Source organism: Corvus kubaryi, unplaced genomic scaffold, assembly GCF_017639235.1.
Source record: "Corvus kubaryi isolate FWS band 111438036 unplaced genomic scaffold, C.kubaryi_AGA036_p1.0 133, whole genome shotgun sequence".
Taxonomy (NCBI): Eukaryota; Metazoa; Chordata; class Aves; order Passeriformes; family Corvidae; genus Corvus; species Corvus kubaryi.
The window spans coordinates 25440130-25467095 of NW_024580667.1; the positions used below are offsets into that span (position 1 = coordinate 25440130).

A 26966-nucleotide genomic window follows, 5' to 3' on the forward strand; every position below is an offset into this window, starting at 1 on the left:
GCAAAGCTCGCTTTCTTTTTCTCTTTCTTTTCCTTTCCTTTCCTTTCCTTTCTTTTCCTTTCCTTTCTTTTCCTTTCCTTTCCCTCCCTTTCTTCCTTTCTTTTTCTTTCTTTCTTTCTTTCTTTCCTTCTTTCCTTCTTTCCTTCTTTCTTTCCCCTAGGATGCTGAATGCACTTTATATTTTATTTTGAAATTATGAAATCAGGAGAGAAGCAATCCAAATAAGCTGTGGAAGTCACTCAACAAAAGAGAGAGGAATAAACCAATGTACATTACCTCAAGACCTCCCCTCTGTTTTAATCTTATATATGTAGAGATAAGCACAGTATCTATTTATCTTAAGACTTTCCTGATACAAAATGAAGATAGCAAAATCTCAAATACAGGTATCAATGAGAAAAATCTGGGATGTAAATGCCAGTGACTGATTTACATCCAATAGACTCCTTTACCATTTGCTTCTCAGATTTCATTTATCATCTTTCCTACAACTTTTACCACCTGAAGTTTTCTTTCATTTTTTATCAATAGAGTCATTTGAGGTGAACCAGGCCATTATCAAACACTCCTCTCCAGGGTCTAGTTCAGGGCAGCATTTATTTGGGAAGACCACTGAGAGGACTCAGGCTCTCGGAGTCACATCAGGGATCATCTTGGGCACTTGCTTCTAGCTCTGTGCTGGGCTCAGTCAGCAGAGATGCTGGCATCCTAATGAGGGCACAGATTGTTGTTTTCCTGTGGCATTTCCCCTGTGCAGCCCAGACAAGATGGGAATTGCATGGAGGCTGCTGCCCCAGCTACAGAAGTTGGAGCTGAACAAGCATTTGCAAGTTACACACTCAGTCACTTAATCATGCTTACTAGTGGAAGGGTCGGACAATAATCTGACCTTTAAGGAGTAGCTATCAAAAGGAGGCCAAAACCATCCATTTCCAGAAACAGTGGTAGTAGTATACAAAAGGTGTTCAGAGGGACTGTACAGTGGACTGTATCCTTAAGTTCTTCCAACATACAGACCACATGTTACCACTGGCAGAATCTCCTCTCAGTCCCACCTTCACAGAATCCCACAACTAAATATTTTTCATGAAGAATACTGTTTATGGAAGATAGTTAATAGACTTATTTTGTGAATTCATGTCCTTTTCCTGGGAGCGTCAAGCATAAGTTACAAACCCTATATGCCATTTTGCACAGAAAACCATAGGTGCTCCAGAGACAGAAGAGCTCTATTGATGTTATGGGTCATGGAGTGTGGTGAGATCTGTTTGGGGATCTTGTGAGAGGAAAGACAACCAGTCAGTGCTAGCTCCCCTCCTCCAACCTCACCTAACACAGATGAGTAATAGCCAGCTATTACTGGTGCCATGGAGATGCTACAAAACAGCTGCTTGAAGACTGAAACAATGTGGTGGCTTTGTTGCATGCCAGTGATGCTGCTCAGCTCTGCACTCCAGCAGGGTTTCAGGGAGAACTGTAACTCCAAAGACCACAAAATTGGCTTTTCAAAGTCATGATTCATGCACATTAACTAGGAAAAGTAGCACACAACACATGCTCCTATTCTAAAGGACGTCAGTGCCAAGGCACAGTGATCTCTGACCTTTCTCAAATTGTAAATTAACTGCTGGTTTTTGTTCTCCTTGATGTTCCTTTAGGTCATGCAAGGTATGCAAGAATCTAGTCTGAAGAATAAGAATTTAATGGCAGTAGCAAGCAGATGTAGATAATGAAACTCTGTGACAGGGCTACTATTTTCAGACCTGTCTTCTGAAAACATTTTTTTAATTTCAAACACATACTTAAATTTATATACACACATGCGCAGACGGAGAAAGCAAGCTATCCAAACTTTAATGAAATTTGGCTATTTCTCTTCAGGCTAAAAAAGAAAAAGAGTTTTTTTCTTTGTGTTTAGATATTCATCTGAGCCTCAGAGAGAGAGAGAGAGGATAATCAGAAGTTTCATAGAGTCTGTGGTCCCAACTTCCTTAAAAATATTCAACCAGCCCACTAAAGTCACTGTATTTTCTTAGTCTGTTTTTAATTTGTTAAGATCAGGAATACAGGCGTTTTTTGAAAGAAAGTCCTTTTTCCTCTGTGAAGTGAGTTTCCCTGGATGTCTTTTAATGTCATATGATTAGGTAGAGAGGTGTACTACAGGAATAACACATAGGGAAGAAGAGAGGGTGACATTAAGCTACCATATTTTCTCCATATCAAAGAAACATGATTATTTTATAAAATTGATCTTAGGACACTTTCAGTGATTGATCAGTACTCCTTTTTAGGATTTCAAAAGAGTGTGCTCAGATCACATAAATAAAGTTTTATTTTTAAATTGAAGTTATTTTCTAGCTGCATTCTTATGTGCCTGTCACTGTTCAAACATCTTATTTAGAGAGCTAAAGAACGATAGCTCACCACTTAGGTAGTTCTGTGTGTATTTTGTTTTCCTGTCATAGATTACTTCATTGTGTAACTCACCTACTTTCTAGCAAACTTTGCTACAGTTCACACAGACCTAACCACAGATTTCTGCAAAAAATAAAAGATCCTTTTCACACTAATGGATAAGTATTATTTTCATGCTCCTTTCTAGAATTTTTTAGGGTTACTCTTGCATGTAATTTTTAATTTAGAATTTATCTTGTGCATATATATATAAATATTTTGTGACCTTAAGACCAAATTCTACCCTTATCTGTAAAAATGAAAAATGTTGAAGAACGTAAAATAGTTCTGACAAAGAATTTCTGAAATAAGCTCCAGCTTTGTGTATTGACTTTAAGTCACGAACAATAGTAAGAGTAAGATAATTCAGCCTTTACAACCAGTACAGAAAGCTGAATCGGTCTCATTTTCAGCATTAGGCAATACATGAAACCCACCTGGGGATCCTGGGAAAGCCCATTCAACACTCATTTTCAGCTTTGTTTTGTTTTTCTCCTCCCACTTCCCAGCCTACATGAACACTGAAGGACATACAATACGTCTTGTTTTCCCACCTGTAACGAAGTACACTGGGGCAAAAACCCTGCTAGAAGAACTAGGTTACAAATGGTCTCTTAACCCATTACAGCTGCACCAGACATATAAATTGGCTGCATGTGTTGAGTTCTTTCACTTTAAATACACTCTACCTTTAGAAGTTATTCTTTAAGCTATCTTCTGTTGCCATAGGCACACTAGGTTGAACAGATCTAGTTAAACACAAACAAGACAAAAATAAAACGTGTGAACCTGTGCCTTGAGAAAAAGACACCCTGCCTTTTCCAAGGATTCCACAGAATGAGCATTTTTGACAATATTTATGTATGCTGGGTTTTCAACTCTACCTTGGACCTCCAGTGTACAACGATTCTACACATACACACCCACACTGTACACACATTGGCATATGGTATTTACAGTACACCTTCCATATTATCATATAACTTTCTTATTTCCCACTATGAAACACATAGAAAATTTATGCCGTGTTGCATACAGTATGCTGTGTTCAAGTGAACTTTACTACATACAAAGTTTCAAGAGCAGGTCTGTGCGAATCATTAACTTTTCAAAAGGCACCAGTTCCCTTCTGTCACTAATGACATGCATAACAGTTTAATGTAATGCTACTTTTAATTATCAGAGCCCTTTCTTTTAAATATCAAATTTCCCTCTCTAAATTGTCCTGAGTTCTCTTTACAGTCTCATCTGTCACTGTAAATGTCATCACTTTATTCCTTCTTTGGATGCAGTGACAGGCCCACTCTTATCCCCAGCTTTATCTCTTTTTCCATCCTTTATTGTACTACAAAGATCCCTCTTTCATAGTTTACAGCTGTATCCGCTTTCCACACGTGGCAAATGATTGCCTCGGTAAAGGTATTTTCTGTTTCAATCTTGCATTTTCCCAAGGGAGAACAAAAGGGACAAGCTTTCTGGAGTTGGTTTCACTGAGAAAATTGTTTAGAATTGCCTCATTCCTCAACAGATTAACGAATGCATACAATCCCGGCTTAAGTGCTATTGTACAGCACAATTTGTCCATTATACTTTGTCCCTTCCATTTATAAAACCTCCGCACCAATTAAAGTAATACAGCCTTCCAATACCTGCTCCCAATTAAATCTGAGCTGTATTACCTGCCTTGATGCAGCTGGTCACAGATTCCTACCACTTACTAGCATTCATTAGCCCAATTCATTATACGGGGGCTGGTGGCAGGAATTCAAGCTACCGGCTTTATTCAGGGGCCATCAAAATTATCAGCTTTCAGCACAAGGCCCCAGTAAGAACAGGATTAAGTGAAGGGAGAGGGAATTCATACAGTAGCGAAATGTCATTGTTTCTACTTTGCTCATGTCTCTTCTAGATCAGTGCATCAGGAGCATCCAGTGGGTGTACAAAAGAAGACAGCTGGTCACAATTGGAAGAAAGCCTTTTGCTCATTTGCTTTCAGTATAGCTCCTAATTTTGTTGCCTCTTGCCTCCCAGCCTCCTTGCCCCAAAAGATAGCCTATTGTCTGATCTGGAGCCTACTTACAGATGTGATCATTAACCACTTAAGGTCTGCTGTGCAGACTGGCTCAGTACAGTTAAAAGACAATCTTTCACTTATTGAGATGAAAACCTAATTTTTCTGGCAAGATGAAAAATTGCTGAATTGGTGATGTTTCACTGCCCAGTGTAGCAGGGCTTTTCCAGGCCCTTGGTGCTCCCAAGTGCTCTGCTGGGTGACAGTGTGCAGTGTGGCAGGTTGTGTAGCAGGAAAAGCCATCTGCTCCTCTGACGTGGTTTAAGTGTCAATGCCCACTCTGCAACTGAGCTTCCAGACTTTACTGGATGGTGGTGGTAGCAAGACAACCAGCCACATCATAAGCTTTGGGGCTGTCACAAGAAAAGGAATTGGGGCAGAGGAAAGGGAAGATTTGCTCTTGCCTGGTACTTGGAGGTGGCATGAAGCTGTCGTGCTCCAGCTCTGCCCACTCCAAAGAAGCCTGTGACCATGTTATGGCTTGCTGCTGGCCTGTCTGAGGGTGGTGCAAGCAGGGCAATTAAAAAGAGAGGAGAAACAATAATATTACCTATGAATGCAGTGAAAGGAGAGGCTTGAAAAACTCAATCTAGACAATTTTGGACCAATTTTAAGCTAATTCTTTACTGCAAACACTCATCTCTTATCAAGGATGAGAAACATATGCACATCCATAGCATTTTTTAAGGTGGTGGAGGATGTATATTAGTGTTTTCCTCTCAATTAACTTCTAGGCAATTTTCCCAGCTAAATACATAACATCTTTGGCAACATGCCAACCAAAACCTTAAGACCCAACACTAAATTCTGTACTTATACAGGCAGCTTAGATTTTCATGTGGTGAACTGGAAGAATGCCAGTAGCTCCCACCATAAACTTAGCAGTAGGAACACTATATATATATTTTTTATCAAGAAACTCTACTTTCCTAAGACCACTTGAAAACTGCACCATTTTAATGTTCCTTTAGCACAAAATAAAAGAAAGATTTAACCTGCTATTAAATTAACCCAATTAGCCATTTATTTCATGTAACCTTACACTTCTAATGGCATTAAATCAAACACACCAACATGTGGATTTTTTTCCTTTTTTCTTTTTTTTTTTTGGTAAGTTATGGTAATTACACACTGCCTGCTAGACAATAAATTTCTCGCTAGCCTTTTGCCCTGTTCTTTCCCTCTGGAAGAGGATTGTTAGAACAGAAGCATTTCAAGACCCCTCCTCATATACCTCGTATAATGCTGTATTGGAACAAGATGGAATACCTATGAACCTCAAGGCATAAAATAAAATAATCAAAAAACCAGAGAAAAATGGGGAGTTAGGAAAAAGCAAAAAGAAAAAAATGAAAAAGAGAAAAAAAAGAAAAGAATGTAAAATATTTACAAAGGGCTGGCTTCCAGGCATGATAAACTGAAGTGCAGGTGAGTGTAGCCTCTACATGCTGTCCCTGTCATTTGACTCAGATCATGTACCAGAGGCCACTTTTAGCAGGATGTTATGTTTTTCTCCAATATCAATTTTTTGGGGGGAGTAGGGAGAAAGAAAACCCAGTTCAAGTAAAAACTGACAATGATCCATAATCAGAATGCCCAGATCTGTCTCTGACACATTCACAAAGAGAGAAGCCAACCAACCATGGGTGGCACAACTGCCACCAAGGGCAGTGTGGTTTTTCCTGATGTTCTGGCCCTCCTTTGCCTTCCAGGCAATGCCTTTTGTGGCCAGGTTGCCTTTGCTGCTACCCTGTGCTTGCCAGTAGCCTCCTTCATTTGCTGGTGCCATTTTGTCCCATTTTCAGGCCGTGAGTGAAGCAGTTTATCCCAGGGCAGATGAGGCACTGCAGCCACCCGCTGTGTGCCCCAGGCTCCCTCCACCCCGCCCGGTGTGTGCCCAGTGCCCCGGGAGAGGGATCAGGCGCAGCTCCTCCACGTTGAAGCAGCATTCCCATTGCACACCGTGCCTGTGTGCAGCTCTGGCAGGAAACTGTCAGCAGCATATTGGGTATCCTCACAAAGCAAGGAGAGTGCCCTCCTTGGCTCTGTTTAGATGTCTTCTTTGGGGCTTACTTTCAAAGATGGCTCTGACTTCTGACCCTGCTGCAGATGGCGTAACTGTTGCCTTGGCAGGCTGCCACTCACATCCGGATTCCAGTCTCACGTTCTCTTCCTTTACAACGTGGGTAACCCTGCTCCCGGCTTTTAATTTCTCCTCCTTTCCCCTTCCTTCTCCCCTCCCCCCCCTCCCCCCTCTTCATTTATAGTTCCCCTGGCAGGCACAGCTCCTTGGCTCCAGAAGCTTGTTAGGTATTTGTCATCAAAGATTTTATTCTTCCATAAAGTTCACCCGCGATGACAAAACTAATGAATGACTCTAAGAAACATCATGATATTCTCGCTAAAGGAAGCCAAAAGAATGGCTGAAGTGTCTTTCCTTCTGTTTTTCTTTTTTTTTTTCCTGGCTGTCAATGTTTTAATTTCTCAATTAACTTCACTTGCAACCCTAGTAAGCATTAATAATCTTTTGAATCTGATGTGGGATTTTAAATATGAAGAGCTTTCTTATCTTCACAGACTTTTAAAGATAGATTGATAAACTCTAAATAGTCCAAATTTGATATGGCATCTTGAGTTGATATATCTAGAAGACTTTCTGAAAAAAATTACTTGCAACCCTTTATCTGTTATTAACTCTTCAGGAATCACATGGTATTCAGCAACATGAAATATGAACAGCTCTGAATCTGAAATAACCTGAAAATTCATACCCATTACTGTTGAATTCAAATTTAGTACTGGAGAATTTCAATGCTTTTAATTTTGTTTCTTCTCTCTGATGAAACTTTTGCAATTCCTTACTTCACCTTTAAAAAATCCTTGCCTCTCTAAAACATGCCTTCTGCAGTTCTGGATTTACATATCTTCATAATCAAAGATAAAGATTTAAAATTTTAACTTATGTAATACTTAAAAATCACTTTTTTGATGTAGAATTGCACTGTGCTCTACATAAACACCCTCAGTTTTGAACTGCTGAGAACCAGGCCAGGATTCCTGTTTTCTGGTTTCATTCTAAAGCAGGCTGAAGCAGAGAGGGAAGGGAATGACCATGTCCCAAGCTGACACACCTTATGATGATGGAGGAGTTAATAGCCTTGGAAAAAAGTGTTAAGTTTTACCCACAAATTCTGACATGAAAGGGGACATGCATTTACACGTGTTTCACTGCTCTGAGATGCACTGCTGCAGACCATACTGCTTCTACCTTTCTTGGGATTTTCATTTAATCCTGACAAAACAAGGCTTGAAGTATTCAAGAAAAGGTAGTTCTTGAGATAAGAACAGAATTTCCTCAAAGGAAAAGGAAAAACTTCATTGTGGATTAACCTTGTCCCTAATTCCTATTACCTGGAATGTTTGATGCTGTCGTGTGGTCTGATTCTCTAGCAGCTAGAGAATAAGTAATATTCCCAAGTAATTAAAAATATTACCATCTTTTAGCTAAACAGATGTCTTAGTTTAGCCCAAGCCAACTGCTCTGCCTCTGTGGGATCATCTTTTCCAGACACTGGGTTCTTCTGGTGAGAATGAAGGCAATACCAAATACATTTGTGTCAGCCTCATCTTTACAGCACATAGATCTGTGCCCTGATTGCTTCTTTTTAGATTACTCCTAGGCAAAGTAGTGGGTAAATAATCCACCTTATTTATTTACAATATGAGGTTTATTTATGAAGAAAAGAAAAGAAAAGAAAAGAAAAGAAAAAAGAAAAGAAAAGAAAAAAAAGAAAAAAGAAAAAAGAAAGAAAAAAAAGAGATAGAAGGATGCACACTTTCAGGATTCCTCTTTGCAAGAAGATTCTTCCATTTATCTGCATTACCAGGGCTGTTTGCTGTGGTGAAAACAAACTTTGAGACACCTTTCCAACCTGGCTGAATAACAATCTCAGATGTTATGGTACTGCCACTTTTTGGTTTTGAATTTTTGTCCTTATGTTGAGCAAGTCTTTCCTTATGTTTGCAGGTACACAGTAGATTCTTCTGACATCTGTACTGCCTCCTGGCTGGGACGCATTATATTTCCAAAGACATTGGATTTTCAGAGATTTGTAGGATAACAGCTGGTTTTCTTACATGTTGTTGTTGCCCATTGGAGGTAGTCCAGCTTTCAGACTGTGATCCCTTGAGGATATTTTTCCTTGGCCAGACAGGAGTGCACTTGCTGTCCATATTTCATGTAAACCATTCAGTTGCGTGTTCAGCTAACATACCAAAAATGATTGGAACTTCACTTTGATAATTCAAACATTTCCATAAAAAATTTCAGTTACTTGTAGGTACTGCCTCAGAACGATTTTGGTCTTCTTCCATTTATCCAGAAAAGTGGCTGTGCTTAGCAACTGCACAAGGGAAGAGACTACGCTGCAGGTAGAACTGATGCCACCTTTCTGCTCTTCAGTCTGTACTCAGACCGAGCAATGGTTTCCACAGGTATGATTAGATGCTTTACAAAGCTGAAGTAAATATTTTTACGGTCCTCATTTTTCTTGGCTACTTTATCCTTGAACTTTTTGCTGTTGTGCTTTGGGCTATCAATTTAAGACATTGAGCAAAATAGGCTAGTAAGTTTCCATTATTCACTCTGGAAGAATTCTTTTTTTTTTCTTCAGCACTACGCTGTTAACTTTGTGTTTTTATTTAATATAGTCTGTATCAAAACCAAAGTTGTTATGCTTGTAATAGACACACCAACCTTAGTATGGCTTTTGAAATTTTCTTTACTTTTACTACATACTCTTAGGTTGTTGTTTTTAACAATGTTGCTTGAAACCTTGTTTCTGGTAGCATGTACTTTAATTTATACACAACATTTTGAAGTACATTCTTTCTTTCTGTGAAACTACATGAAGAAAAAAGCATACTCCACGCTTTTCTTCTGTGGCTTCTCTTCATCTTCCACTTTCATCTCTCTGTGGTTCTATGATCATGTAAGATATTGTGATGGTGCAGAAGTCGGAACCTTGTCCTGAATGCCCTCTTGGATTTTGTAAAGTTCTACAGGTCTTGATATTCCATCACATACACAGATGAAACTTGATTAAGTTGCCAGCTTTCAATGACAATCTTTTTTTTTTGTTTAATTTAAGAATAAATAATTCTCTATCGACACCAATGGTCTCCACCTGTACATACAAAATTGGTCAAATTGGTCAGACCAATGGTCTATTTCCCATCTCCAACAGTGCACAACAGCAGACACATAGAGAATAACATAAGAACAGGGAAACAGCAGTGATACTTCCCAGCTCCCAGCACTGGGACTTGTTAAGCCATGGATAGCAGCTTCGGGCTTAATAGTCCTTGATGGATTATTCTTCCAAGAATAGGAAGCAATCAAAGCATTTCACACTGGTAACATCTCATGGCAAAACTTCTACAACTTAGCTATGTCTGCTTTTACATCTCTGAGATCCCTGACTACAATTTACCCTTTCACATAATTCTTTGACACTGTGTGTGTTCAAATACCTGTATGGATTTGCATTTTTTGCATTTTTAAATTTTTATTTCATGTCCCTTTTTATCTGATAAAACACCATCTTCAGAAAGGAGTGTTGAAAATAGCTAAATTGCTGAACTTTTCTCCAGACTCACCATAAACAGTAAATAAATTTTCTGTGTGGAATCCAAGGTTGTGGAGTTTGTTTTGTTTTATTTTTGCAAGGATTGATGCATGTTTTGCCTTTTGTATTTTTTTGCGGGATTTGCTAAGATGTGCTCCTTCATTGTTTCCTTCCTCCACTAGAAGATTGTGAACTTCACAGTGTGTTCTCTTTCTCTCCAGACTTTTGAGGACATTGTCACATATAGAGTGGTTTGCATTGGCAGAGGATCTGCAACAATCTCATAGATACGGCATGACTAGTTCCAAAGATCCGTTCTGATTTTTCTCCAAGGTACAATGCCTTTCTGTAATTCTAATATCAAGTCTCAGTATTGGTTTGCAAACAGAATTAACTTTTTGATCATTTTTATTTTCTTTTCATTTAACATTTCATTCACATACTGGGTATAACAGATTCTGTCTACATCCTGCCATTCTTATGGATGTGGACAATATTTCTGCTGAGCCAGGAGGTAGACATTTCCTGTAATTTTTGCTCTGGGTTGTCACTCATTCAGTCACAGTGCCAGCTGTAAATGTTAGTATTTCTTCTTCCACAAACTGTATCCAGGAACATATTAATTATCAAAACTGTAGAACCAAGGTATTTAAGCTTGCTTCATCTTTTTCCCTTTCCTTATTCTGTTTTGTAATCAAACATTATCATTGTTGCTGAAACTCTCTCCTTGTAGGTGTTCTCCAACTGTATTACTCCCACTGCTTCACTGTTTGCCTATGTGATGTACTCAAACATAATGTCTGGTGTAATTATCTTCCTCAGGCATGGGCGTTTCTTTTCCCTTGCATGGTGCAATCCACTACTATTGCAAATGTGCATCGATGGATTTCTGTCACTCTTTTCAACAGAAATACTGCAAAAAAAGGGGCATTCCTCTCCTCTCAATGAATTCCTTTGTGGTGAAAGTATGTATTTTATCACAGCCTGAGATTTGCATACTGGCACTTCTAAATAATGTCATATCAATTTAGGTATCTGGATAAGTCAAATAATTTGAGTATCCTATTGAATTATTTTTCTAACACTTGTAATTTTCTTTCAATTACTTTTGATTTGGATCCTGTATAGTACAAATCTTATACATTTCCATGTTTTAAAATATATGGGGTTTATTTCAATCTGGTGAGTCAACCCTTTATTAGTTATTTTAGTAGGACATTTTTTCTAAACTCTCTCTTTTTTAATTTTTTTTTTTTAAGTAGGAAATATTTCACCTTTTACTTTTCAAGGCAAACAATCTCAAATAGTTTAAACAGCCTGTCTGGATTTTCTCCGTCTTCTTTACTGAACTTAAAACCAGCAACCCATGCACTGTAGATACTGCTGCCATTTTGCATGGTACATAATAGCAAATGAATAGCTATTTAGATTTTCAGATTGCTTATTAAGAAGATATGATAAAGATATAATCTCATTTAATTCTTTCTGTCCTTAGTCCTATCTTCTGATTAGTTTCAGTAAGCCATGCTTTATTTCTAACACCATGATTTTTTTTTTCTTTTGTATAATGTTCACGTAAATGTGGAATACATAGAGAAGGGCATGCTAAAAAAATTTAGTACAAAAGATTTTAAGTACACATTCCATCTCACCAGCTCAGCTGAATTCAGCACAATGGGGAGAGGGGAAAGTGAGATTGGTCCATGAAGAAGAGTCTTGATGTCAGCCTTTGACATCTCTTACCAGGGATATCACTGGTTATGGAAAAACTGCATTAACACTTTAACACTGTCCTGGATTTGTTATTTATTCGAGTGGTTTCACACAGGAGACCAGATGTCTCTATATGCAACAGATTAGATGGTGAGGAGAAAATACTTTCTGGAGCCCAGAAGAATAGATGGATCTAAACCACTGTATCTCTCTTGAGGAGCATTTTTGAATATATGTATATGAATATAAATGTACATGTATGTGTATATATGCACACACACATATATATATATATATTGCTTACTTGTGTATGAGTAGTGCATGCTTGTGTATATACATACACAGAGACAGCACGGGTGAACTTCTACAAAATTTCATCAGCCAAAGCTAGTTTATATTATTTCACAGATGGTTGGAAGAACCAAGAATTCTCTTTGTGCAAGGGCTTCCGTCACTTCCCAAAGGAGCTATACAGTATAATCAGTTTGATATACACGTGCAGTCATTTAGATTCACACATTTTATGCAACTTTGACTCACACTTCCTTTCTCCTATTCTCCATTTTGACAATTAATGTGTTTTGTTACTGAAGCATCTAAAACATACGGGATCATTTTTCTCCTATGACACTCAGTTCGCCATCAGTTTTAGAGATGTCATCCTCTGACAACACATAAAACAAGGATGGTCTTTATTTAGGCATTTTGGAGTCAGTTTTTGCTTTTTATTTTCTAATTTTCCATTTCTATTTAGACTTTTAAGTAAAAATATCTACAAGACACAAATGTTACCACTACTATTTCCATTTCAGGGCTGGATTTCTTCAGTCACTGCTGCAAAATCTGTAACTTTCTCTGCTGGCTAGTCAGGAGTCTTCAGAAACGCATTACTTTCCATCATCCCTTACTTACAAGGTTTTTTACCTAACTCTTTGATTCACTCTCCTGAACTGGTGACATTGAAACTGCTGAGCCTCTGATATATGCTTTGTATCTTCCTTTTTTAAGATGTGGCCAAATGAAGACCTGATTAATGATATTTTGCATCTTGTATGCACACCAAATGATATGGAGTGTGACCTAGTATCCTCATAAAGCTACATCCCTTGGCTATCCCCCTGAATGTATGATGTGTGACTGTAGTTACAGGGACCTGCACATGAACTTGTTTGGCTTCAGGACTTCTAGACACATAAGATATGAAATGCACCTTTTGATCTCTGCTGCAGGAATTGCAGGAAACCAGTTTTAACTAGGCCTATAAAAGGTCAAAATGATCAAAAGGGTGGAAGAAGTGTTGACTAATAAAAGACTGACCCACTGCTCAAGGCAGGTATCACTACATGTCAAGACTGAGTAGAAGATAGGTGTTAAAAGACCTCAGTTTCCTGACGTAGGTAGATTTGATCTTCCACAGGTGTAATGATTTTAATCTCTGTAGGATGCCCATTCATCATTGTTCAATTTGTCACCACTGAAGATCGATGGACACATCACTTTTAGGCCAAACACAACATATGCAGTAGCATACTGAACAAAATAGCATATGAAGAACGCAGAAGGGAAAAAGCAGGGGATATTCACACTTATTAGCATTGAATGCTTAACTTAGGAGCTAATTTTTCTAATCACTCAGTGCGGAAAGACAGATTACCCTGGAGCAAAAACTCTTACAGAGGTGTCCAGAGAAAAGCCTTATAGTGCTACAGAGACTGTGGCAAATGCCTCTAAACTCCCATTGCTACTATCTGCCCCTAAACCCATGGTGGGGGCAACAAGAAGGAATAGCGACTAGTACACACTCAGTTTCAGATATTCAGCATCACAGCTGCAAAAAAACCTAAAAAGAGTCAAGCACACATATAGCATTAAGAAAAAGGAGACTCCAAGGCCCCTTCCTTAATCTCTCGCTATAAATCCTGTTGCATATATTTTATTTGGCAGCAAGCTATTTCAATATATAACACTGACATTTTTCAAGCAAGTCAGCTCTGATTTTGAAATCTGAAAGTTTTCAAGGATGGTGGTATCTTCACCTTAATTCTTTACCTCTGATTCACTTCTATGATAATGTGTGCTATTTTCCTTTTTTTGATGCTGCTCTAAGTGAAACACACTCAGCTTCATATTAAGAGTCACAAAATCTGTTAAGCACTTACTGATATAAAATCAATGATTAACAAAACCTTTGCTTACTGGTGATGCCTTTAATAATTATTTCACAAGTCTGGACCCAGGTGTCATGATAATTACAACCAATAATGGCTCTAATACCTTTTGAATTGATTACCATGGATCTGTTCATACTTGCCAAGACAGAAATAAGCCAAAGACTGTTGCAGTTATTTTGATTTATACCTGAAAGATTTTCAGCTTTTAGAAAGACTCTGTAAATTAGAAGCAAGTCTAATTGTGTGCATTTTTGCCCAGGCTTTCTAAAATAAACATGAATAGTGCATGGCACACACAATATTTTTAAAAAATAGATAGAAATAACTAATACAATTTTACATAATGAATGGTAAAAGCAAGAATAAGCTGTGAACAGCATCACCACTTAGGCTAAAAGCAAGATAAAATTCAAGCCTAGAAATTAATTATAAAAAGTAAAAATTACCTTTTTTCCCTTTGAGCCAAGTTGCATAGTATTGTCCTTGGAAATAAGCATACTGGGCACTGTGTAGTGAAGGAGGCTGAAAGGGGTATCAAATTTCAGTAGTATCTTATTTGCTAGTACAGAATGAAGGAGCGGGGAACCTTTTGCTGTATAAGTGATTTCAGTCATTTATTCCCCTACAATGTTTTTGAAGGTTAGCAATATTCAAATAATATTTCAAGTTTTATTATTACACAAAGCTCTTATGATTATTATACCCTCAGCTCAGCTGATATGGTAGTACGTGGATGATTTACAAAGTGAGGAAAAAGCGTGTGCAGTATGCACCCTAGAAGATGTGGGCTACAACATCCACCTGAAATATTTGTATTTCAAGAATTACAACGTTTGCATTCCAGGTATCAATAATAAAAATGCCCAACATGTTAATCAGGACTTCCCAACTTTACTTTTAAACACCTAATGAGGCAACAGAAAAAAATATATATAACATCAGTTCATCAATGTAATGGGGAAACCAAGCCGTTAAAGCCTACTTTTATCTCATCTAAATTTAAATACCATTTTAGGGTGTCTAACTTCATGTTTACAACTGTTAGGGATCCCTACACAGTCAGTGAAGAGAAAGAGAAAGAGATTGGGACACCCAAGAGCAATTCTGCCATGAAGGAATGTGACATTTGTCTTACCAACCTCTGAGGAGGAACTGTGAGGTGTTATCTAATACTAGATAGATATTGCTCACATTTTGACCCAAAGTATCAAATTTACTGATGCGTACAGGCAACCAGTGGCCTGTGCAACTTCTGATTTGTTACCTAAACCCACAGCTCAGCAGTCCTTGGTGAAAAGTGTTAGAACAAGCTGACTTTAGAGTCACTAGGAAAATTAAAACCTCAGGACTCATTCCCAGTTGCTAGTAGAGTAATCAACAGATTACTGAAATAAACACAGTCCAAGCATTGTAATTATAACTGTAATACTCTCAGGGTATTCACACAGTACAAAGGCACAGGCCTCATGATTCATTCAGCTTCTTCAGATATCAGTGAACCACAGAGAAGATGCCACCAGAACAAACAATTAGCAGACAGATACTTCATCCTTTGTCATGACTGTAAGGCAATGATCGTGTGCAAAGGCTGTCCTCAGAAGAGTTATGTTACTGGGTATCAATACAGGTTGATCTGGTTGCCTAAAAGTATCAAGTGCCATTTGGCATTGTGTCCTGCCTGGCCATAACTGCTGTTCCTGAAGAGCGTCGTGAAGGTGTGAGTCTCACACACATCCTGTGCACCACCTGCGCGCCCAGGACAATGCCTCAGAGTAACTCAAAACAACAATAAATGCCTATATTTAGGCAAAAGACTGTGCATAACTTTACTGCAAGCCAACACAATCACTGAACAAACAAATAACTGCCTTATGAGAACAGAGGTAGCAGAATCTGATCCAGACATATTTTGCTATTTGCACCCCTTGGGATGAATTTGTGCCAAGTACATTTAAAATGTTGTCTACGGAGTCTCTTTCCTTCTCTTGAATTAGAGTGACTGTTTATCTGAAAAGAGAAACAGGATAGATATGATCTCATTTACATTTAAAATATACCAGGATTTGTGGTTAAGGGTGTAAAACAATACACATTAAAGGAAATGTCAAAGCCATTCATAAAGTAAGATCTTTTTATAGGTTGCAATATAAGCAGAGATTGTATCAAATTGTTATTTTTTCTACATTATGTTTATTGCAAATTTTATAAATTCTCATTTCATATTAATATTCAGTATTTGTACGGTATGTGGACACTATGTAAACATGAATGTTCACATTGTCATGTTGTTATGACAATTTGGTTCATTTTTTATAACTTCCATAAATTATCTATGAAACTGCAAACTAGCTTTATCACTGGCATCATCATTTTCAGAAGCATATTAAATATTTTGTGAAAAGTGTATCAACATAAAGGAACAAAGGGAATAGCTCATCATATTTGATTATTTTATGATATATTTATATGAATACTTAGTATGGTAGGTTTGATGACTGCAATCAGGCACCTGGGACAAGATCAGAAGAAGAAGCTTTACAAGAGTGTCGTTTCGATAATGAATTTAAATCACTGAGAATTTGCAAGTGAAAACAATAAGATTATTATATCTGTGTAATTTCTGGCTTTGGTGTAAGTGCGCTGGGACTGGCACTAGCATGCTTTGAACTGCTGCAGTAACCTGGTAGACCTTTTGCTCCTGCAGATTCATTTTAGTGGTCTAATGTCTCTGGATAGGTTTACCCCATGAGTCAAGGGTTGAGAAAATTCATTCATGCTCATACTTGTAAGCCCCTGGGACCAACTACATGTAAAGAAGAGCCTATGACGTGGCATTAGATTTTAACAGCAGGAACATCATCACCCTTCTGGCATTTTCTCTTCAAAGAGAGATAAATATAAAGTACTTACTTTCGTCTTACATGAAAAGCTTAAAAATGCTACAGAAAAATAAGCCCGACAACAGAGTTTGTCTATAGTTGAATGGCAATCTCTCCACACAGCAGAAGTTTCAAAGTAACCAAGCATGCCTGTTGCTTGCCAGCAAGTAAGAAAGCGTGAAGCCATATGAATAATCTGTCCAACCAGTTGAATAAGATTTTATTGTTATAAGACACCATTTGGCATGGCTATTTACCCACTCAAAATCATGTTTCATTTTAGAATTTATGTTTTGTTAATTAAATTAATTAATTTGTTTTACTATGGAATGCTATAGATAGGTTCTGTTGGCTTAGAAAATGAAAACACTTCCAGGCTAATTGGCCAGAACCAGTTCATACTGCCTAATTATTAGCTGATGAGACAATAACTCTCTTCTTTTTAAATATCTTACGCCATTTTGAAAAGTTCTGATGCAGTTACACACATACATATTCCTTGGCACATAATAGACAAGCAAGTGAAGTCTAATAATTTTCAACTTTTTTGTCAATAGTAGTATAACAGAATTCCTACCCCAAGCATTATGCAGAGACGCCAATAAATCTCTTTTGTTTCTGCAGGATAAATGAATGAAACTGTGAGGGGTTTTGGCAAGTTAGCATGATTTTCTACATGTCAGTAATTTTCATTGTAGAGGAATTTCAAACGTCACTGCAAATTATTAGGCACCAAATTAATCTGAAATCAGCAGGAAATTACACAGAATGTCACTGAAGGAAAGGTGAGGCTGTGCCTTAATTTATATTATTGACATATGTTAGTTCCAACTGGGCCTCAAACAAAGCCTTTTAGGATAAACAAATCAGCACTTGCTTTGCTGGAAAACTCTGACTAGCTTTACTGCCAGTCTACACTTTCCACTGGCCTGTTGCTAGACCAAAATATTTGACAATATGTGAGGTTCAGACATCACTTCAAAGCTCTGAAAGATTATGTAGATTTACATGTGTGCTCTTTCTTATTCCACTCTGATGACAAATTCCAATTTTCCAGAACCAAAACAGAGTGTCTTCAAGATGAAGGTACAGGTCTGGGACATGTGGAAGCATCATGCCAATGCACACTCATTTCACATGACTAAAATGACCTGTGAAAGTGTAGCCAGTGATTAGCCACCAAGACTGTTAGGAAATGGTTTGTCATGGTGAAAGCACCACCAAGCAGACCTTGTGGAACCAAATTCACAGTAGCAATATGGGACCATCAGTGTTTTTAAAAATTATTTCTTAAGGGACGTCACCCCATGTTCAGACATGGATTTTGAAAACATCATTGTACTAGGAAATGAGTTATGCAAATGGTTTGAGTAATGACAAACAAAGTACAGTCTTACGGCACCTAAGTGATGGTATGGTAAGTCACCTTTTACAAAACTATGGTTCTTGTGGAAATCTTTACTGGTCTGCTGTATTGGGTTCACATGGCCAGGTTTTTGTAGCAGAGCCTACAGAGGTCATTTCTGTGAGAAGCTGTTAGAAGCTTCCTCCATGTTTAGCAGAGCCAATGCCAGGCAGCTCCAGGATGGATGTGCCACCAGTGGTGGTAATGCCTCTGTGATAAGACATTTAGGAAGGTAAAAAAAAAGTTATTGCACAGATGTAATTGCAACCAGAGAAGAGAGAAGTGAGAATATGTGAGAGGAACAACTCAACAGACACTAAGGTCAGTGCAGAAGGACGGGGAGGAGGTGCTTCAGGCTCTGGAGCAGAGATTTCCCTGCACCCTGAGGTGAAGACCATCCTAAGGCAGCTCTTTCCCTGCAGCCTATGGAGGACCACCAGGATGCAGAGATCCATCTGCAGGCTGTAGAGAAGACCCACATCAGAGCAGGTGGATGCCTGAGAGGAAGGTGTGAACCCATGGGAAGCCCATGCTGGGTCCTGTGGACCCATGCAAAGAGGACACCATGCTAGAGCAGTTTTTCCTGGTAGGATCCATGACCCTGTGGGGAACCCATGCTGGAGCAGGCTGTCCTTGAAGGACAGCTGTCGAAAAGTGACCCACATTGTAGCATTTTGTGGAGAACTGTTTCCTGTGAGATGGACTCACTGTAGAAGTCCATGAAGACTGTGTCCCATGGGAGGGACCCCACACTGCATCAGTAAAAGAACACTTCTCTCTGAGTAGCGGCAGGAGCAATGTGTGATGACCTGTCTGTAACCTCAACTTCCCATCTCCCTACACCCCTGAGGGGGAGGGGGTACAGCTGGAAAAGGAGGGGGGGAGGGGTGGGGGAAGGTATTTTTCAGACTTATTTTACTTTTCATTATCCTGCTTTGATTTTGTTAGTAATAAAATCAATTAATGAATATCCCCAAGTTGAGTCTGTTTTGCCTGTTCTTATCTCAACTCATGAACTACTTGTGGAAAGGAGTGGTAGAGCATCTTTGGTGGATGCCTGACATCCAGCCAGGGTCAGCCCACTACGCTACATATGCTACATAAATTGAAATTATCTACAACATAAAAGATGTACTTAATGTGAATAACTAAGTATATATAGGTGGTATGCATGGGGGTAGAGATGCCATATGGAGTGACCTTGACAGGCTTGAGAAGAGAACCAATAAAAATCTCAAGAAATTTAACAAGGCTAAGTGCAAAGTTCTGCGCCTGTGTTGGAACAATCACCAGTATAAATACAGATGAAAGATGAATGGATTTTGAGCAGCCGTGCAAAGAAGGACTTGGATAATGGTAGAGCCAGCAATGTGGACTTACAATTTGGAAAGACAACTGTATCCTGGGCTGCATCTAAAGTGTGACTGGAAGGGCAAGGGAGGTGATTCTCTACCTCTACTCTGCCCTCGTGAGACTCCACCTGAAGTACTCTGTCCTGCTCTGGGGTTCTCAACATGGGGAAGACATGAACCTGTTGGACCAGGTTTCTTTGAAAAACATGAAGATTTGATGTTTCTACATCAAATTTCCTTCCAATTGCTTGGGTTTTAAAGTGTTTGGTCTAAAATTAAATATACACATCATGCAGAAGCCAAATGCATAAATCATGCAAAGTAGGGAAGACCTGATGGTTTTACCAGCTCTAATTAACATGTTTCTACTGTTGGTTACCTTCTTTTTTTTTCCTTGTGAGGAATGCAATTCATTATTTTGTTAAAATTAGTCTCCTAGCTCAATGCTCATCTATATTTGCCCATGCTTTATTGTGTTACTAGTTCTACTATACACCCCAAATAAGTAATTTCCTTATGGGTTCTATTAATAATGGTAGAATCAGTTTTTGTTTGTACTGAGCAGGGAGTATAGGGAATGTGTTGGTTTTTATTAATGAACAATGCCAGAATTCCTTTACAAACTCCAGAGAATTTTAGAGCATTATTAGAATCTCATTCACAACCACATATGAATCACTATGGTTTCCCTGAGCAAGAATGCTTTACTCTGAGTAGGGTATTACACATAATAATTGTGCCACTAGCAAACATCACCCTGTTATGTTTTGCTCTTTATCCACATCTGCTTGCCAGACTGTTCAGTAGCTGTTTGTCTCTGCTCAGCTATTCTGACTCCTAAGAATCTTAGGGAACTTAGCCAACCAAAAATTTACATTTCCTTTTGCTAATGCCCAGAATACTAACACTTTTAATCTGTTTTCAGATTATCAGGTGAAATCAATTAATGACCCCCTATTTGACTTGCTTTCCTCAAAAATTTCTGAAAAAAGGAGATATTTATCCTAATTCCAAAATCCTAGAGAGTTCTGGGAAGAAGCATCCTCGTGAGCTCAAGCAGAATATCCTCCTCTATCCAAGAGGAAACAGAAACGACAGACAAAATAATCAGCACAACTATGCAAACTATCCCATATTCATCCATCAATCCATGGGATTAAGTTAGAAACAGCCCTTAGTTCTTGTTACAGATGAAAAATAGAGAAAAATAAGGAAAAGGAATTCTTCTGAAGGTTATTCAGCTCTTAGTCAGGCTGCTTGATTGTTAACAGCCTTTCAGCCTCTCCACTGCTTTTGGGACAAAAAAAACCCCAAAACCCTCCCCCCAAAGAACCCCAGACCTTAAAGCAACTGTGCTTGCTCTTCAGTTACATGTGATGAACCTGCAACTAGGCAGGACAAATCTAGTCCTGAGTGCTGCTGGATGTACAGCGCAAGTAGAATAAGCAATGAAAGACTTATTTTCCATTAAGAGCTTGACATTTACAAAGTGACTGCATGACATATCATGTCATGTGTTATGAACTTTTAAAATAAAGATCCAAGCTGAGCACACATTCAGGAATTATATTAAAAGAGGTTTGGGTTTACTCACATTACTAATTACCCACAAAGAGCCTGGAGGCTAAGTCTTACTAATTTTTTTCTTTTGATTGCATCATTATGAAAAATATGTTTTTGCTCAAAATAACAAACAGTATACTGTTATTATATTGAATTGGGATTAGGTGTTTCCACAGCAACTTCTTTCACCCTCTAAGGAAGATCTCAACCTTGCTACTCCTCAAGGGAGCATAAAGATCTCTCCCACTCCAGTGCTGTGGAAACCAGGAAATGACTAGTCTCAAAGAAAGATGCAAAATTATTCCTCCCTTCACTTATGTGTCCCATTGAAGTGTAATAATAATTGAAATTATATAATTCTATTGAATTCCTCTGCTGACCCCATTTTTTTCACCTTGTTCTGAATTTGCTGGGATTTTCTTTTAATATGTGATACAGGACATTTTCTATTGCAAAATATGCTTGGAGTTCTATTAATGACTTTACTAACAATATTCCTTTTAAATACTAGTCAGACAAGTACTTGCCTTTAGAACAAAGTCTTATGGCAATGTCAGACCTGTAGTTAGAGCCCTGACTAAAGGAAAATAGAGACTGAATGGGAAATATTCTGTGACCCGGGTTGAAAACTTGAAGGTAGTATGACTTAGAGGAGGATTGCTGTGTCAAGATTCACCCCAACCAGCTCCTCCTGTCCTGAGAAGTAAAAATTTGCTACTGGGTCATGTCAGTCATAATTTTTCAGAACTAACACTGATACCCAGGAAGATTTGTGAGAGCAAAAGTAGATGATTTTGATATTTAGGTCCTTTCTCTTTCCTACTACTCTTTTCCAGGTATGGACTTTTCACCTCTGTCACAGTACCTTGCAAAAGCACACACACCTCACATAGCAGAAACTCACTTACAAAATACTAACTCAGTCCTGCAGATTCCTGTGCCTCCAGTGGAAGCAGCCTCACTGTAGCAGTGTAGAGCCACAGTGGGTGTAGGTGGCTTTATATCAGCCACGGCATTCTGCAAGGGTGAGAAGAGACCAAAGGCTGCCCTATGCTGTACGCAGATGATGCCTGACACCTCCAGCAGACTCATGGCAGGACTCAGCAGCCAAGCTAGTGTCACCTATGGAAAGTCATACTAAATAAATGACAAAAATTATGGACAGGCAGAGGAGAGAATAAAAAATATAACCCAAGGGGGAGAAACAGCAGAGAGAGCAACGCCAGAGCAGGAAGCAGAGGAGATTCTCAAGTTGGAAGACAGTGGATATTTCATGAGGGACAAGGAGGCCCACTGAGAATCCATGCTGGATCAGAGAAAAAGTATGAAGAGGAAGGAGCAGCAGGAACAAACTGACAGGTACTGACCATAGCCTTCATTCTCCATTTCCCGTTCTACCACATCACACGAGTAAATGAGATGGGAGTAGGGAGTGAGGTTGAGCCTAGGAAATGGGGGAGAAAAGTTATTGCTGTAATGTTTGTCATTTTATTTTGTTTGTTTCTCACTATCCAAATCAATTTTAATTTTAATTGTCAATAAATTAATTTTTCTCAAGACAAGTCTGCTCTGCCCACCATAGTAATTGGTAAGCAATCTTCCTATCTTTACCTCTGTCTACAAACATTCTTCTACCTGGTTTTCTTTTTATCTGCTCTCATCCTACTGAGGCAGGGGAAATGGGTGACAGTTTGAGTGGGAATTTGGCTGTTACCAATGGTTAACCTACTGCTGAAATCAAAATATTTTTCAAGTACAAGGTCTGCTTTATCAAGGTGTGTAAAATCATCTGGAATATGAGGTGAAAATGAAGGAATATGAGGAATATGGGGGGTGAGCTGCTAAAGGTAATTTTTCCTGCATATAGTTATGGAGAAAAAGATTTTGTCCTGACAAAGTGAAATCTCAGTTGATGAATTTACAAGTGATTTCAACCTTCTTTTTTCTTCTGCAATGTGCTGCCAAATTGCCATCTTTGATTACTTCTGTTTCCACACTGATAGCCTCTCTGACTCTTTAACTTCACCTGACTTCTCATTTCCTTTCCGGTTCTGGATGAACTTTTCCCCATTACTTAGGGAACTTAATATTTGACATGTTCTTTATCAAGTGATGCTTCCACTTCACACTCTTCACTACCGAGTTTTCTTTACTCTTTGATATCAACATCAACTACTCGTCCCTTTATTTGTTCCTTTGCACTTTGTGAAGCTCTGAGGGGCACAACACATCCAATTTGGCCTTGTAAAACTTCTAATATTGTGGGTCCCTCTTGAGAAGAATTTTTGCACACCGTTGCAATAAAAACATTGCATAACACTATTGAAAGTACCCTCTAAATCTAATCCCACTGGCCATCTTCACGGCAGGAAAGGCATAAACAAATGGAAGAAACGTAACATCTGAGCAGAATTTGCATTACCAGATTTCAAGATCAAATATATAAAACCAGTAGCAATCTATACTGATAAAATATAGTTTTTACAAAAACACAGGCAAATAATTAATAACACTGTAGGGTGTTTATATTGTTACGGGTTTTTTTCACCAAGGTAAGACATGTAAAATTTACTTCAAATCCTCTTTCCTAAGCATTTTTGGACAATTGTCATTATTATATAACATCATAAAATAATATTATTAATTTCCCTCAAAACCAGAAAAAGAAACATCTTTTAGAGTTTTAAATTTGAAAAGGAAGTGATATATATTTGCAAAGTCATGAGATGCAGAGACAGACATAAAAGCATAAATGGGGCCAAGCAATCTGAACTTGCTCTGAAACAACCAGCTCATTTTTAAGAGAAAAATCAAATTAATAATTAACATTGTTTACCTGAGATAGGGAATCAGTGTGATCTTTAAGTCAAAAGCCTTATAGTATTTTTTGAATTGTCCTATGGTATCTCTGATTAAGGTGTGGGTATGTCTCAGAATTTAAAAAACAAACAATGTGGATATGTCTCAGAATTTAAAAAACAAACAAACATACAGAAAAGCTGAACTTGTTACTGAAAGAGTTTATCTAATACAGGATAACACTATTTTTCTTAATATTCATCTGTATGAATTTCTCTGGAAAATCTTTCTATACTTATTTGGAATACGAAGCATGCATGCTGGCTGAAATGCAATAGCACAGGGAAGCAGAGTAATATAATTTCTGAGCACCAGGGATGTTTTTCCTATGTCCTTCTAGGGTCACTGTGTGTTTTTTCCAAAATTGTTTGCATGATAAGATGTACTCCATAGAAGAATTACCATCCATGGTACATTAAGATATTTTTTGATCTGTGATTTTCCACGTTGGCATGTCTATGTATTATATTCATACAAATCTTCTGTGCCATCAACAGTTTTTGAACATAAGTCAAACATTTCCAGACTGGTCAGTCTATTCTTGAACTCCCAAGTAGGTATTTGAAAAAGTCAGTGATCATTTTCCCTTTCTTTGCTAAACAAACTGAATGGGATGCAGAACCCTTGATGATTTATTAAATGGCTCCATTGTAGTTGGAAATCTTACAGCAGCTGGCCAACAGCTGCAGCGTGCCCCTCGGTCTTCAAACTGTTGGAAGGATTCCACTTTATTCACAACTGTGCTTTTGGTTTTCAGTGGGATGATCCCAAAATGCCCAGGCAGTTTGTTCCATTCATCCAGTCAAAGGCATTAAATAATACAGCAGCAACATTCTCTTAACAGTGTCTAACTTCTCTGCATGAACGACCCCTTCTTGTTTTTATAATAAGCCCGTGGAGAGTGCAAGTGTAGTCATTCATAATTTTCTCTGGTTAATGTCCATTTAGAATTTGTGAGCTTCTTCAATATATGATTCTGTGCATGGAACTTATATTTTTTCTTTTCTGCATATGCTCAAAATAAACAGGATCGCAACAGTGGGCAAACAATAGGCTGTTCCAAATTACACTAAATTTACTGGACTTGTGATTTCAGAAAAAAAAAAAAAGAAAAGGGACTTGCTGTTTAATCAGATTGGTTTGGATTGGTTTGTTATTGGGTTTTGGTAGTAAAATGTGAAAACCTGAGGAATGTGGACATAAATCTGGTTTGCAATCACGTGAAGCCCTTAATCTAGTCAGAGTTACAAATATTAGTAGCAGGAATAATTCTTCTGCTATGAGAATGGATTTTTGGTTGTTCACATAGATGCTAGATAATACAGACTCAAGCACATACCCATGTGGTAGGTCATGCTGTAGCCTCCACTCTTAGTTCTTCTTACAGAGTTAAGCATAGAAATCATTGCTGATTATGGGGAAATTTGTCCTTTTTTAGGTAGAAATTTTATCAGTCATAATATGCATTGATTTTCTCTCATGTACTTTATTTTGTCTAAAAGCATATGGTGGTATATGGTGTCAGACACAGCCGATTGGCCTTTGAACACTGCATCTGTGCCCATATCACTTTCAAACCCAACTTCAGCAAGTTGAATGATGTTCAGTGCTCAGCCAGGACATACTTTCTCAAGTGTAACTCAAGCTTGCTTGGAAAGAAGGTGTTGTTCAGCCACTGGTGACAGACAATTTATAAATTACTTCAGTGCTTTATCTTTAAAATCATATATTAAAGACATTGGCTTGATGGGGTTTGGCTCTGGAGCATCCTTCCCTCTTTAGAAGTGCTGTAACACAAGCTTGTAACAATTTCTTAAGGGTTGTCTGGGTTGTCTCTGTAGCTTAGCATAAGTTATACAACTGGATCAGCCAGGCATTTGTCACTGGTCCCAAATGTTATCCCTGAAATAAGTCTTTAGGCAGGTTCACTTGCAGTGTAATGTGAAAATGGTACGTATGATGGGACAGCCACTGGATCCAAAACTTTTCAGCTTGTCAGCCAAGAAGTCTTCCTGCTTCAAATTTTACAGACAGCAGAGGAGCAGGTGCAGTTCAGGTGTCTTAGATGCAGATCCTTTTGCTGGTCAAGAAACATTACTCATACCTGGTTAATCACATAGGAAAAAAAGTGTGCCGAGGAGAAGCTGTGACTACTTGAAGTATGACTATGATCTAACTTTCCAAATGCTAATTCACTAAGTCTTACCAGACCTTTTAGAAACTGCTGGAACTGAATCTGTTTTAAATTATTCTATTTTAAGTGATCACCAGAGTCTAGTCTGACATTCTGCATAAGACAGGCCAAGGAATTTCACTGAGTTCTCCAGACCACAAATCCCTTCTTAGATCCATCAAACCTTCATATCTTTGTCATGCAACTGTAAAATCACAAAGGGTTTGTGGGGTACTTCCAGGTTGTGAATTTGTGGTTTTAAATCTGGACCTTTAGTTATTTAAGTAATAATATATTTTTGTTAAGACAATAAGTTTTATGGAAAACTGTTGCAGTGTGCTAAAATTTCTTGCTATGGAGAAAGGGAATGAAACCAACTATTTCTTTCAAGAAATTCAATAAAATAATCCTTTGTTTGAGCTTTGAAGTATTGTTGTCACTCAGTTTCCACACACATTTCCTTTTCACCTTGTAAATCATCTTCAATAGGCATCTTATCCTGGCAGGACTGTAGGTGAAACGGACTTCTGAATTCAGCCAGAATGGCCTGCCACTCTCCTGCATGACAAATGGGAACAGCAACAAAAGAGATATGTGTACTGCTTTATTTAAATGTCTATTTTCAAATCTTTATTTTCTCCTAAACATAATAAAAAAAACCTCATAGGAGTCCAGAAATTCTAAAAAAGATAACACCAG

The 26966-nt window shown here is 38.2% G+C and overlaps 1 long non-coding RNA gene across 1 annotated transcript in view; it reads right to left on the reverse strand.

Moving 5' to 3' along the window:
- Positions 1–6836: 6836 nt before the first annotated feature.
- LOC121670106 overlaps positions 6837–26966 on the reverse strand; it is a 69318-nt gene continuing 49188 nt past the window's right edge. Inside the window, exon 2 of the long non-coding RNA XR_006018043.1 lies at positions 6837–26825. This is a non-coding gene — a long non-coding RNA (uncharacterized LOC121670106). The remainder of the gene's footprint in view (positions 26826–26966) is intronic.